This window comes from Leguminivora glycinivorella, chromosome 19, assembly GCF_023078275.1.
Source record: "Leguminivora glycinivorella isolate SPB_JAAS2020 chromosome 19, LegGlyc_1.1, whole genome shotgun sequence".
Classification (NCBI taxonomy): Eukaryota; Metazoa; Arthropoda; class Insecta; order Lepidoptera; family Tortricidae; genus Leguminivora; species Leguminivora glycinivorella.
This window is the reverse complement of record NC_062989.1, coordinates 7,379,133-7,394,426: the sequence shown is the minus strand read 5'-3', so window position 1 is coordinate 7,394,426 and position 15,294 is coordinate 7,379,133. Positions and strand designations below refer to the sequence as shown.

Genomic DNA, 15,294 nt, shown 5'->3' with positions numbered 1-15,294 from the left:
AAATATCAATATACATAATATGAATTTCAAATAACATTCTTCTATCGCCTTCAAAATTACTGAAACTTATCTGTCTGACTCTAAGCTAAAACCTTTTATAATTTACAGCGTAAAACATGAGGTACGTTCAGCTACATAATCTATACACCTGTATTAAATTTTGAATCTTCTTCCCCAGTACTTAATACGTTTCGATATGTACAGAAATATATAGACGTGACTGTACCTACTAAGCAGGCCTAACTAGCAGCTAACTTCCGCCTATAATAACCGACTATTTACATAGTTATTCCTTTATTTTCCTAACCACTATAACATAACCTGTCGTAACTGAACCAATAAACATTTTGCTCGCTTGAATGCATGCTCAGCTTTGTATTGTTGCCCAACGAGCTAATATAATTTGTCTTTTACAGGTAAGGAAATGTATTGAGCCGTCGCGCCGCCGCCATTTTAATACCGTAAGTGGTTTTGTGTTCGGAAATTGACAACTCATTCACCTGTCAGTTATTTAATAAGTTTTCTTTGTTGGCTAACCTTGCATAATTTCGGTTTTATTTGTTGTGGAAAGTTTATGGTGAATAAATGGGCGTTTATCGTTCTTTAACAGTTACTTGCAGATGATTTGTATACAGAAGCTGGTATTTTGTTAATAAATTATGTCATACCTACCCATTATGTTATGACACATGAGATCTAAGTTAACTTTTGAGTGATTTGCATGGAACAAATATGGAGATGTCATTGTAATCGAATCGACATACCTCCATTGAAAATTTGACATTACCACAGTAGGTAACTTTAACACTTAGTTTGCTAATGCTTGGTACAACTCTAGGTCTAAAGATGTTATAAATGCCTAGTTACCTATTTATGTATATCGATACAGATAGACATATAGATTGTGTCTAATCTAACCCTTTATGGTCCATCAATATAAATCCAAATCATACGTCTTCGTGAATGAAACTATCTATGTAAGTATAATAGATTATTGAAGGTTCTTCAAACCTCTAATTGTAATTTAAATTGATGTCATCTGTTCCCTTATACAAATAGTTAGGTACCTGTACATACTGAATCTTTAACTCGGTCAAAGAGTACCTTGCAGGTACTATGTAAAGGTCTTGGTTAAAAATAACCGATATATAACGATAACTACCGAAGGCTTTCGAAGTACGTTGAATCTCTAGTAAACTCATTGATCTATTGAATCATGTATCTACAACGTGCAATATGCATCTACTTCCTAGTATATTTTCTATAGGTATTGAGTATACATAGATATAGTACAATCGCGATCGGAAATGTGTTATCAATATTTTCATTTATAATAATAAAAACGCTTAGAATATAATGTATGTGATTTAAAGTATTGAAACTTAGCATCTCAGAGCATCTACCGCAAGTAGCGCGCCACGCGTATTTACCTCTATACCATAAGTACTTCTAGGTATGTTGTTTCCAAGGCACCTTATATAGACTTATTGTGACTATAGGGTTGGCTAGTGATCGTATCAAGGATTGCTAAAGGGGGAAGGGGTTTGCTATCCAGCGGGTTACTCAAGGACTCAAGCCTACTAGAAGAGAGGCCTATGATTAGCAATGGTCAATAAAGGGCTGATATGATGGTGATGACACTGACCCTGGTCAATGCGGCCAGCCTAAAATGTAAGGTAAACTTTGGCTAGTAGTTATATCGAGCGAACACGATTTAGAGCATTTTTACGAGTCACCTGACAGCAACCGGCTTAACATCATCAAATACAGGTGGCGCCGCTATAGACCACAATTGTCTACTCGTCACGACTGTACAAAGAGTGAATGGTCCATTTCCGAGCCGCGCGGAAGATATGATCTAATTCTAGACATTACCCCCAGATCGTGAAAGTGTTCTGAATGTTATTAGGCTGCTGATTTCCTATCAATATTACCTATTAGTCTGTTGTTTACGAGATACATCCATACTAAATTCTAATATTATAAATGGGAAAGTGTGTGTGTCTGTTTGTTTGTCCGTCTTTCACGGTAAAACGGAGCGACAACTTGACGTGTTTTTTTAGTGGAGATAGTTGTTGAACCATCCCTTCAACTTGAGGTAAGTGACGTAGGCTACTTTTTATCTCTTTCTAAGGCGAACGAAGCCGCGGGCCAAAGCTAGTATTTAAGTTATAAGTTACGTACTACTTACTGGAGTTCCTGGTTACAATGTTGTAAAACTACTACTACCTATATTGATTTAAACTAACACGATCTTCACTCATATTATTAAATTAAAACGGGACTTAAAAACGACAAATAAATAAGTCTGCGGTTGCCGAGCATTTGCTAGAGTCAGGACCAAACCACTGGATTGAACTGCATAATCCCAAAGTCCTTTCAACTGAACGTCTTTACTATAGCAGGAAAGTACGTGAAGCGATTGAAATCAGGAAACATCGTAATTTCAATCAAAATGATGGGCAAGGGATTTCATCTTCGTGGAATCCAGTGATTAATAGCAAGTGTAAACGTGAGAAAACTTCCCGTCCCATACCATCGGATGTCGTGAGTGTGTGAGTGTGAGTGTGTGTGTGAGTGTATGTAGGTAGAGTGGCAACCCTAGCGTAAAAGTGACTGATGACAATCAAGTGCGGGTAGTTCGAAAAACTCGTACAGCTAGAAGATGTTGATACATCTCCCAGCCAGTCTACCCGTGACCACGAACGTAATGTCATGTCCGAAACGTCTGGTTAAATATAAAACGTAAGTTTTACGCGATTAAGTCCCGTTTTAATTTTATAATACTACTTACTACCTACTACTACAACTGCTACTCACGACCTCTCTATTGCTCCTCTAAGATACAGGCTCGGCCTAGTTTGGGAACCACTATTTTAACCCTTGTGGACCTTGTGGTTGTAATGTTTTTGCCTCAATAAACAATTTTAATTTTTTATGAACTTGAGAATGAATGCAGTTATGTACTAGGTGGTTCACTTCGATTTTCTTCGATAAACGCTTTCACTAATTTTATAGCTAAGGGTTTTATAAAAAAATTGTGAGTTTTTTCCTTAAACTATAAGAATTAGCCGACAATGCACCTTAATATTTGTCCAAAACAATAACTCCAAATATCGAGGTTATTTCGGCAATTTAGTACACCTTTGTCAGACGGTTATCAGAGCATGGCAGTAATTTAGTTCAATCTGTGTGCTTTATTTTAAGACACACTTCGAGAAAGGACTTAATAACCTTTTAATACTTCCGCTCAAAAGTATACATTGTGACGTAGGTTTATAGTTCATTTTAAAAGTACAAGTGAGTCAACAATTTTCAAACATTTGTCTATTATGTAACTTGAACTCGTGTCTGTGTTTTTGATAATTTCATTTCATTTCATTTATTTTAGCATACATAAGCATTACAGTGTTAACCAAAGCGCTTATATACTAGTCACATTAACACTAAAAATACATTATTATTCATTACTTATCATTATCACAAAATTCAATGTCAAATTCAATATAAAATAAGTTACTAAAATAATACACATTTCATTCTAAATGGATAATATGGTTAAGTATGTTGACGCATATATACTGTACTTCAGATTTTGCTGTATTGACATCCTATAGATTTAGTAGGTAACATCATCCTTCTTGCGTTATCCCATCCCGAATATCAATTCCGGTATTTTGCCACGGCTTATGGGAGCCTGCGGTCCGCTTTGACAACTAATTCCAAGATTTGGCGTAGGCACTAGTTTTACGAAAGTGACTGCCACCTGACCTTCTAACCCGATAACTAGGCCTTATTGGAATTAGTCCGGTTTCCTTACGATGTTTTGACGATATTTAACTTGTAAACTACACAAGTAGGTACTTAATACTAATTTTCACAGTTCATAACACCATGTCAAGCACAGAACTTAATTTAGATAGAAGAAACAAATTCATATATTTGTATAGGGGCCGAGCGTGTCAAATTTTGTACTGAAGTTGATTCTTGCCTGTAATTTTAAATATGTCTCAGGCTCTTGATTGTTCATAATTTTTGTGTTGTTGCAATTGAATATCACGTAACGAGCCATTTTTTATGTTTTGGTTGACTTCAACTTACAAAAATTGACGCCCGAAAGCTGCAAGCTGCGAGTAAAGACGGACAACTCAGTGGATTTCACTGAGTTCATTTGACACGCTAAGTAGATACGTTTGCTTGATCTATGGTATATATGACATCTGTGATGTCAAGCAATAATCTCGCTACACATCAACAAATACTAGAAACTAGAGATGGGCCGAATATGGACTTTGCCGAATACGAATATTCGGCCGAACATTCGGTTTAGCTCTTACCGAACCGAACATTCGGCCGAATATTCGGTTACGCCATATTTAGAAAGCATATGTTAAGATTAAAACTATTAAATGATTGATAATGGTTACATATGTGACTAGAACTACATATGTTCTCTTCTTATGATTTAGTGGATAACAAAACTTAGTTAAAACAACTCTGAATTCTTCTCAACTTTTAAACTACGGTTTTTTCAACTTTTTTACAAAACAATTCTATTTATATTTTGACGCATAGGTAGGTAATTATCTCTTTTTAGTAGTTCCTTAGAAACCTACTAAAATAGGAGCTTATTATCCAATGGAATACATAAGATCTTCATTAGTTATTTACTTTGTTTATTCGGTAAATATTCGGCAATGCAACCGAATTATTCGGCCGAATACGAACATTGAAAAACTTGCCGAATATGCCGAATACCGAATATTTACCGAATATTCGGCCCATCTCTACTAAAAACCCAGTCAAGCAAAGTATCACAAAAGCCTAGAACAAACACTCAAGTTCTTCTATTGTTTTCATTGTGTTCAATAATACGAATGTGTCGTAAAGTTTGAGCAACCATAAACAATTGTTATGAATTCATTACAATTAAGATATTGCAACACTGTGTGATTTAGCATTACTTTATTGTATGGCCTATTCATGTTGCGATCTCACTAACATGATCTGTTGATTTAAACTTTCACGATTATTACACATCATTATTTAAGCCACTGGATCGAACTACATGACCCTAAAGTCCTTTCCACGGAACGCCATTTCTACAGTAGAAAAGTGCGTGAAGCCATTGAAATCAAAAAACATCGCAATTTCAATCGGGACGAAGGTTTTAGGATCTCATCCACATGGAATCCTGTCATTAATAAGTGTAAGCCGAAAATAATATCGACAGTCGTTAAATCAAATATCGTCAGTGTTGTATGTCGACAGAGTAACATCCCTAGTGCGCAAACAGTTCAAGTTGACAATCAAAACCAAGTGCGGGTAGTTCGAAAAACTCGCGCGGCTGTCAGAAGGTGTTGATGTCATTTCAAGCCAGTCTTCTCCGAGACCACGGGGACAACGCCGTCCTTGAAACGTTGGAGGTCAGTTTAATATGTAGTTATACGCGATTAAGTCCCGATTTTAAAAATAATGATGATCTGTTGATTCATGTCTATTATTATGTACTTCTAACGAGACCACAGCCACCACAGGTAACCTTTAACCTGATTACGTTAGAATAAATTTAAAAAAAGAAATTTAATGTCTTGGGATTTGAACTATAGTTTTGGCTCGATATTACAGGATTCTACCAACTGAGCTACCAGGATCTCAGTGACCTCATCCATAATAAATGAATAGCAAATCTTACGCTGGAGTCTTAATCTGAGTATTATAGTCTTTGGTCTTAACCCAGAGGCCCTGAGTGCCCAAAGCAGTACTTTTCACTTTTTATTATAAGCCCTAACCCGTTGTTTAGTCTGAGTACAAATTTGGATTATGTGGAAGTATCGGAAATTTATCAAAAAATTGGAAAATGTTTCGGAACTTTCAGAAAGATGTCACAGGAAATAAAGGAGATATTTTTTTATGTACATCAGAAAACAAAGAGCTGGAGAGAAAATGGAAACGTTTTAACGTTTTTTTAGAACAAGAATTTCGACATTGACACATCCGATCCATATCGTAACTAGAGGTAACTTTATAGGTATGCACGACTTCGAATCAGATCGTTATTCGATGCAATAAAATGCGGTGATTCAGTAAAACCATTTAATAGAAACGTGAGTATGTCTTCACAGCTTTATTGACCGACCGGGTTGCCTATTTAGAATCACGGAAACCGTAAAATTGATCTTTCATTGAATTTACTTACCCACAAAGTGTTAGTGGTATTATTACGTCAAAAGTTATGCGACGAGTTTGCGTGGATTGGTCAATAGAAAAATATTTAACGGGTTTGGTATTCTGTAGTTTTTATAAGTGTAAAATTTAGTAAGTTTATATTCACAACAGTTCCTATTAGCCCTAGTCAAACGGTTTAAATGTTTTGGGGTTATGATCGGAAAATTATAATTAATTACTTGAAATAGCTGCAAATACCTAGATGAAGAACTCATTACCTCAAATCAAACCTCTTAAATAATAGTTAAAACCCTAAAAATTAGGGCCCATTTACGCAGTGTGAGAGAGAACTCACATGCGAGTTTCAGTTTACTGCAATATTGGATTGGCGTACTGAATTGTATGTGGTTACATACAATGAGGTCAAACTGTGTTTTTTGAAGAAAAAAAAAATCCAAATAAAATGAAATGCGGTTTGATACCTTAGGGTAAGGTGCTTCGCGCACACTAGCGTCCCACCCCCCCACCTGACACAACCCCCCCTTTTACCCTGAAATATGTCCCAAACTTCAGTTTATTTTTTATTTTTGGAGAAAGTATACATTTTAGAAAAAAGATGTCAATGAAAGAAATAATGCTCATAAAATTCCCAATAAAAAAGGTCATATAATATTTTTTGATATCATGCACTATTTTCATGTTATCTATATGTATTTACAAACGACAAAGTCCTGAGTGGCTGACTTCAATCAAGGCACAGCCCAAACCGCTGGTGCTAGACAATCCGAATTTGGCACATAGGTTACTTATGAGGTCTACGGGCGCACTAAAGAAGGATTTTTCAAAATGTATCCCCTAAGGGGGTAAAATGGGTGTCCAAAGTTTATATGAGGATCTACCTATATTTTGAAAATGTGAGCTTGAAACTTCGTATAAAGACTATAAAGGTAATACTAAAATAGAAAGAACCTAATTTCAGCGTTTTTGGTTTTTTATCCTTTAAGAAAGTTAAAATGAGGCTGGCTGAAGTTTGTATGGGGAATAAGATTTATGTCAAGCTACAGGCTTGAAACTTGGTAAAAAGGTACTTCAGAAGGGCAAAAACTAGTAGCTTGATAAATTTTGTCAAAATTCTGAAATTATACCACTGATAAACATATTACTATTTCATTAAGCACTGAGGTATATCGAACTTCAACAAGCTAATGCACGAATATGGTAAGTGCTACAAAAAATTAATATGCATATAAGGTAAAATACCCCATAATGGACGGTGATGCCATTATGGACAAAAAAACACAAATCCTTAAAAATAAGTATCTAAAATAAGTTTCTAAAAACTGACGGCTATGTACCATAAACTAGAGTTATAGAGCTGTTTCATTTTGAAGTTTCAATTAATTCGGTTATTTCTGAAGGATTTGGCGACACGATAAAATTCACCAGTTTACTGAAAAAAATATCAAGACGAATTCTTAGTAATGTTGCTAAGAGAGTTGAGTTCATGTATAAAATAATAAAAAAATAACGCATGGTGTAATCTTGAATGCGTTTTACTTACTGCATTAAGCATGAGATAAGGTATAAAACATACTAGTTTGTTGCTCCAAAGATATAAAGAATTGACGTTATTTTGCGAGTGTCCATTACTGGACCCGAAAAACTGCGTACCTCCTATGATGGACAAGGAACAATTTACAAAACCAAAATTTACCAGAAACAATCCTATGTTAAAATAACCCAAAATAATTGTTTTTATGGTGTATAAAATTGACTCATTGCGTATCAGTTGGCTTTAAAAGTAAAATTTTAAACTTATTTCACTGTCCATAATGGGGGATCCATTACTGGAGAACTGCCGTCCATAATTGGAGAAAAAACACCTAGTTTTAATTTGTTAACTATGAAGAAACCAATAGGAGTATCTATTCTGCAATACGCTTGAAATGTAAAAGAAGGATAGGACATTCAAGATTTAACACGCTTAGCCGTAGAATTTTTATATTTATCAGTGAAATATCAAAAACAGGCGAATTTTTTTCTTAAACTGTCCATGATTGGGTCCGTCACCTTAACCTTTTTTGTTTAAAATTTAATAAGAATTAATTCTTTCATACATACTTTTTTCTTAACTCTGATACTTTTCTCAAAAATGAAGAAAAACCGTAAACCGGGACCTATTTCGTGCTAAAAGGGGGTGTTGCGTCAGGGGGACGGTAGAGGACGCTAGTGTGCACAAAGCACCTTACCTTAAGGTACCATACTGCATTAAAGTTTAGCTGGATTTAATTTTTTTTAATTTCCCATATTACATTCGAACACAACTTGACTGAATCATACACTACACTATACCTACACTGTAAGTTTATTATGTACATGTATTCGTCTCACATTTTTTCTAACTACATACATAATACCAGATTCAATTTATATCATCGTTTCCAATTGTGCAATATTTCGGAAATACGTTGAATTAATCGAGAACACCTTAACGAATTGATTCGATTATTTGCCGAGCGATTCGATTCGCTTCCGAGTCGAATTTTTAGAATCATCAGAGAATGAGGACTGCTAGTAGTCAGGTCGGTAAAGTCTATAAAGGCAAATGATGGTGTCCTTATTGAATTGCGAATATGCGATGAGTTCGGGGTACTTATACCTTAGTTATTTACATTTACTTAGTACACGTACAGTTAGGTACACGTGGTTTTTTTTACATAAACGAAGTAATGATTTTATACTACGTGAAACTTTCGTGAGACATATTCAAAAAATTTTGACATATTTAAAAGGTACGGATGTACTCACGTTAATACTAGTACATCGCGTTAACGTAAGTTTATTTAATTTATAAATTAGTGACTGCATAAAGCGTTATTTTAAGACACGTACGTACATTTACTTACATACATTTATTTTATATGTAAATCAATCAGACAATTAATTAAGAAATTATCAATTAATTGGAAGACTGATAGGGAAAGATAACAGTTTTGCTTGCTGCGGTCTCTCGCTAGGCTTTACCTTTTTACTCACTTCATTACATAATGTTCTGGGCACACTTAGTTTTCCCAACAAGCCTGTGAATCATAAAACCTGGGAAATATGAATGCATGTGGACACTACTGGAACTTACACTTCATTTCCACAACATCTTATGTTATCATTCTACAATAAACAAACCTAGGAGCTATAGAATAAAGTTTAAAATTGCCATGCAAATATTGTGTGACGTTGAGAAATTGGAGTTACAACATCGTATAATGACACGTTGCATCCGCGATGCGGCTTATTAATAAACAATGTCATGTTATGTCACGAGCAACCAGTTTGCCAATCTGTGGCAATAGGCGAAGGCCATTGGACAGTAGCGGAGAAAAGAGAATCTACCGCGAGAAATGAAAATCGTTCTTTTTTTTAGTTTGTCTATTTACAACGTGAAAGAGTCGGCGGAGTCAACGTGAAAGGGGCGGGCGTAAGCTGAAGACCTGGGTTCGATTCCCGGCTCGGCCACCAGTGGGCCTTGTCGTTTTTTCTTTCGTCTAGTGTAATAAGTATGATATCTATTTCAATTTATAACGTGAAAGAATATTTTTAATTTTTATTTATTAATCGTGGGTTTCTCATGAGATCTGTCATGCTTCATTCTAGGTCGGATCGGACTTAACACGGTGATATTTTTTTTCCTTGATCCAAAAAAAATCGATATGTAGATACATCAGGCAACTAATTGGAACCCTAGGCCACTCTACAACCATGTCAAAATGACAAGCAAGATTTCTTACAATCTGATTTATAACGTCACTATGACATAGTTCTACAGTGGCCAAGGGTTCCAATTGGTTGACTGTACCTAATTCAGAAATAAATTAAGTACTTACTTAAGTGTAAAAAAATTGTTCCATAAAGTTATTTTTATTACGAAAGGACGTGGTACTTATACTGATAATTTTAGAAATTTAGGTGCAGATAATTTCGTCGTTTTACTCGATTCATAATAAATTTATAAAATTATTAGTAAGTAAATTCAACTTATCCTTGTTCTGCTTACACGTGGTGGAGGTATTAAGTCGTGAACATGTCATTTAGTTTGGCACTTTGTAGATACCATCACAGTTATTAGTCAGTTGTGTGTTATTATGAAAATTGCCTGCTGTCAGACGTTACAAGTATTACGACTACTGAACTACACAAGAATCATTAACTCAGCGGGTGTTGATATATCTGTCTGTTGCATGTTACTCGATGTTTTTTATGTATTAGCACAATTATTTACGTTTATTTTATAATAATATATATGTTTGATTAATTAGTCTAATTACAGCAGTGTAACGTAATTCCTTTACCTTCCCTTTTGGTGTTGTGGGATTTTGTGGGTGTCCATGAGTGGCACTGATCGTGTACCATTAGGCGATTTCTGTCTCTCGATTTATCGCATAGAAAAAACGTCCCGCAACTCTATGGCTGTTCATTATGACTGTAATTATGTTCGTACAAATCGTACATAATATTCGTAGGTCATTTATGGAGACACTTCGCTTGCTTCATCATCGTTATATTAAAGGTTAGATGGAACCAAATGCCGATACAAACGAACTTGTGTACTTTTTGCATCTTTTTATCTATACTTCCTGTTTGTGATGTGTGTGTGCTTTCCGTGTTTTCACTCGCAATGGCCCCGACGGAAGATCAGCGCTCCCAGGCTAACACCATGCTGTGTCGGGACCATTTCGTGGCAATCATTTTGTATGTACCAATTTTTTTGTGTTATGTGTAAATAATTTCTGTTGTCACTTGTCACGAATAAATGATTTCTATTCTTTTCTATTGTATTCTAACTGCAACAGTTGCAGTTTTCGAGTCATCATCATCGTGAATGTAAATTTAAATAGTCAAATTAATGCTTATGTCAAACAGCACAACAATCAATTTATATTTATTTAATTTAGTAGCATTCTACATTATGAATTCGATGGGCATTATTATGTCAACACGTCAACAGCATAAGACGGTCGTCGCGTGCGTGAGGTGAGATACCGGCCGTCGAATCGAAGTAGCTCACCGGGTGAAGGCCGAATCGCCGAACTTTCAAGTATTATGTGAGAGTTAAAAACATTTATTAATTTGTATGAAATAATTTTCTGCTTTTGATTTTTACAATGATCAAAAATGGAAAAGAGGCATAGGTATGCAACTGCACAACACACACACACATACACACAATAGTAGTAGTAATAGTAAACACTTTATTGCTCAAAACAAATTACGAGTAGGCAGTGAATAATTATAGTGGTTATGTACAAAGGCGAGCTTATCCCTTTAAGGGATCTCTTCCAGCTAACCTTAGAATAACTGAGAGAGAAAAATAAGAGATGGTCACAGAACTAAAGTGCATCGGCATATATACAAGGTACCTATCAATTACATATCTTTACACATATGTTGATATCCCGGGATCAAAATAAGCACTACGTTTGTGTGAAAAGCGGTCTTCCGCGTCCTTTCGTCATAAGTTCACAACCGCAGCTATAACTCTGTCATAACACTCAAAACTATTGCTAATAAAGTGATAAAACGTAACAATAAAAAAAAACTATAAAAATCCTTTTATAATCCAGTAGCATCATCATCATATGTCAGTCACATTATGTCAAAACTCGCGCATGCGTGAGATACCGGCTGCAAGTGGTCCACCGGGTGAAGGCCGAGTCGCTTTCACCGTTGCGCTGCTGACCGGCGCCTGCTCCGACCTCGGCGACCTTGGCGAGGTTAGACGTGTGTTGTGACGGTTGAATTATTATTTATTTATGCTGTTTATAGGTTAGATAAGAATTTTTAGATCGATAACTTTAGTCAACCACTGAATATTCATGTGGGAAGTTTTATCGTAATTATAAAAGCACTATACTTTTAAACTGTTCGTCGTAATATACATTGACGTCTGTACGGTCTAAGAGTCTGGTCTTTAGCGGTCTAAGAGCGTCACAGTAAATAGGCAAACACAGTACAATAATGTCATTAATGTTAAAAGAGCACTGATGCTCAGCGCTCAATCTCCCAAAATCGACGACAAGGGGAAAGGAAAGCTCTGATGCTACTATTTATTATCCGATTCGAAATTTAATTAACCTCAAAAATATTAATGTTGTGTATTTCTTCAAACAATGTGACTTTCTAACACTAAATAGCATATCCGATCAGTGCCCTATAAAAAAAATCTAAAATTAATTTTCGAATCAGACGGATAGTCTGATAACGCGTATAGTATAGGCATAGCCGCTTGCATCCCTGACTGGTGGATCCCTTGGAGCAACTATCGAGATGTGTTTAGTATATAAAAAAAAAACACCTTCAATTTTAACGTATTCGATAATTATGACTGCGTTAATCCAGCATATACTCGTATGTAAGTATAAGTACCAACACGCATTGCATCACTAAACCCATTGGTTAATTCCATTTCCCTCGCGTGTCTGCCGATTACTCTCGGAGACAATCGACGCCACCCCGGATATGGTCTCCTAAATCACCAGCATTAAGCTAAGCATGTATTACGACCGCAAGCTTGTCGCAGAATGAATTACCATCTCTTACCACAGCGTGGTTGTTGTACGCAGTTTTTTCACTAGCTGCGTAAGTCGTCTTCAAATGTAAGGTGCGCACGGGCAAAAACTCGAAGAGGTTTTCTTCTTCAACCGTGAGGCCCGTACAGTGTAGTAGCAAAAAGTCTACACGGTTATTACGACTGTTTTGTAACAGATTTATTATCCATACTAATATTATAAATAGGAAAGTGTGTGTGTCTGTTTGTTTGTCCTTCTTTCACGGCAAAACGGAGCGACGAATTGACGTGATTTTTTAAGTGGAGATAGTTGAAGGGATGGAGAGTGACATAGGCTAATTTTTGTCTCTTTCTAACGCCAGCAAAGCCGCGGGCAAAAGCTAGTGATGTTATATGTAAACTTTTCGTGTCAATCATCAAATCAACTGGAACTCGCATTATTGAATTGATTCGTAACTAACATGGGACGTTTGGTTTGCAAGTAGTGAAATCACAATCAATTTTGAGATTTACATGGCCAACGTACGAGGAGTCCAGACTTTTATCGCTTACTGCTACGAGTGTTATATAGGCACATTTTTGTAAGCCGTAGAATCCAGTTAGCGGAATGCCAAAACTATGAAATGCCCAATGGATTTGTGTATGCTTCACGTGCCTGCCCGATAGGTACTTACGCTTTGCAATGTGCATAGCTTAAATTATGTGCGGAAAATGATTGATTTCCATATAACCCACGATTCTTCTCTTCCCGCACACCCTGCATTCACTGGACTCTATTCTTATGACTCTATTCTTCTAATTATAATATAACGTCTTTGACTAAATCCCTGCGACATGTACATCGTAAAGATCTCAATGTACTGGTTTGCATAAAACTACTTGTGGTGTTCTATTACTGCTCTTCAGTTCCTAGTTTGTTATGTAACCCTTTGTTCTATATAAACAAGTAATGTATTCAAAGAGTTCGTTAAGTATGGTGGGAATGTCGTTAAGAATACATGAGGTTAATTATGATTTGGTTGTGGTTTGGAGTGACTGATATAGCGCTGGTTGTGAAGGTAGTTATTATTCTTAATTACTTAGTGTAACTTGGTTAATGGAAAACTATTGTTTCACTTTTTGAACTTAAAAGGGTCGACCCTTAGTAAAGACGGTGACGTAAATGCGTCATAAAATCCACTAAATTACTTACATATATCGTCTGTAGTGTTCCTAATACATAATATTCTAGTACATGTTCGGTCACCTGAGTCTTGTGGTCTGGGATTTTTTAAGGGCTCCAAGCTTTAGCTTAGCTTAGCATGTCGATATGTAGAATGTACATGTACATGTACAATTGTACATTCTGCCTGTCCCAGCCTATGTAGTAAACGTAGTCGCACATGGAGACCAAAATACCAAGGACCCAAAATAGGAGTAAGAAAATTGGGTGATTCCTTAAACCTCGGGCACACATGCATGTTTTGAGAGCGTAGCGTTAGCAGAGCACGATGACAGCATTCAGCGCGCATTCCGCTACGCTGTCAAAACGCTTTATGTTTGACGGAAGTTTTACTGATGTTGGATGGCAAGACCGTCAAGCTGAAATGGAATAAATAGGGCTGGCCTGTGCCACGTAAAATTGAAAAATGTGGTAGTAGACTGTTTATACAAACAATAAACAAGAATCGTAGTTACTGTTAGCTGATAACTGTTGTCCAATACTGGCAATTAATTGCAACCATTACTTAATTGGGAAGGCGCTGTCAGAGAGATAAAACTATTCACTTCTTCTGAAATCACACGTTTTATCTCTAATATATTCGATCTTAGGATGATGTTGTAGGTTGTAGGTATTGTGTAATATAATTGGGGTTCAAATCCTGTTCAAATATTTCCATCAGTACTTATGTCACCGATACCTTAATGAGTCTCATCTTTCCTAATGAGATAATACAAATTTTAGGTTTGAACAGGTTAATGAGGTTAAAGACTCCTTTAACCTTGGGACGCTTACTAATGTCCTAAATAATTGCTGTGTAGGGCTATATTGGAAGTTTATTCCTTTGTCACCTTAGTCACCTGCGATAAGGGGTGAATATGTGAGTAATACTGATCAACTAAAAACTTGGCGGCTCAAACATTTTCGCTGTGTCACCAAGAACACTTTCTGTACGAGAGTTGGTAAGATTCATTAATGTACCTATTTATCCGGTCGGTATCCCTCTGATTCATATGCTGGTTCATGGCTATGCAAAAAATGAAATATGAAATATTACAAATGCGGAAGGGCAATAAAGTTCTTTATCTTGACCTTTACCAGGATACGCAAAATTAATTAATCAAGCAATAAATAAAAATAACATAACTAAATGGATCGGACAAATGTTTACCATGTTTTATATTATTGACCTACATCAAATCAGTCATGCAATAAATAAAATAGACCAAAACTATTAAAATAAAGTACCTATAAGCTTAAATTTAATTTACCTAAAGGCCATTTAAGGGTAGTTAAAGTGCACCGGCGCGTGTTTTTAAACAATCCGATGGGCTGCAGAAGTGACGCAATCGCGTGCGCGCAC

General features: G+C 36.0%; 1 protein-coding gene across 1 annotated transcript in view; it reads left to right on the top strand.

Annotated features, from left to right (window-relative positions):
* LOC125236514 (flotillin-2) overlaps positions 1 to 15,294 on the top strand; it is a 490,988-nt gene that overhangs the window by 192,919 nt on the left and 282,775 nt on the right.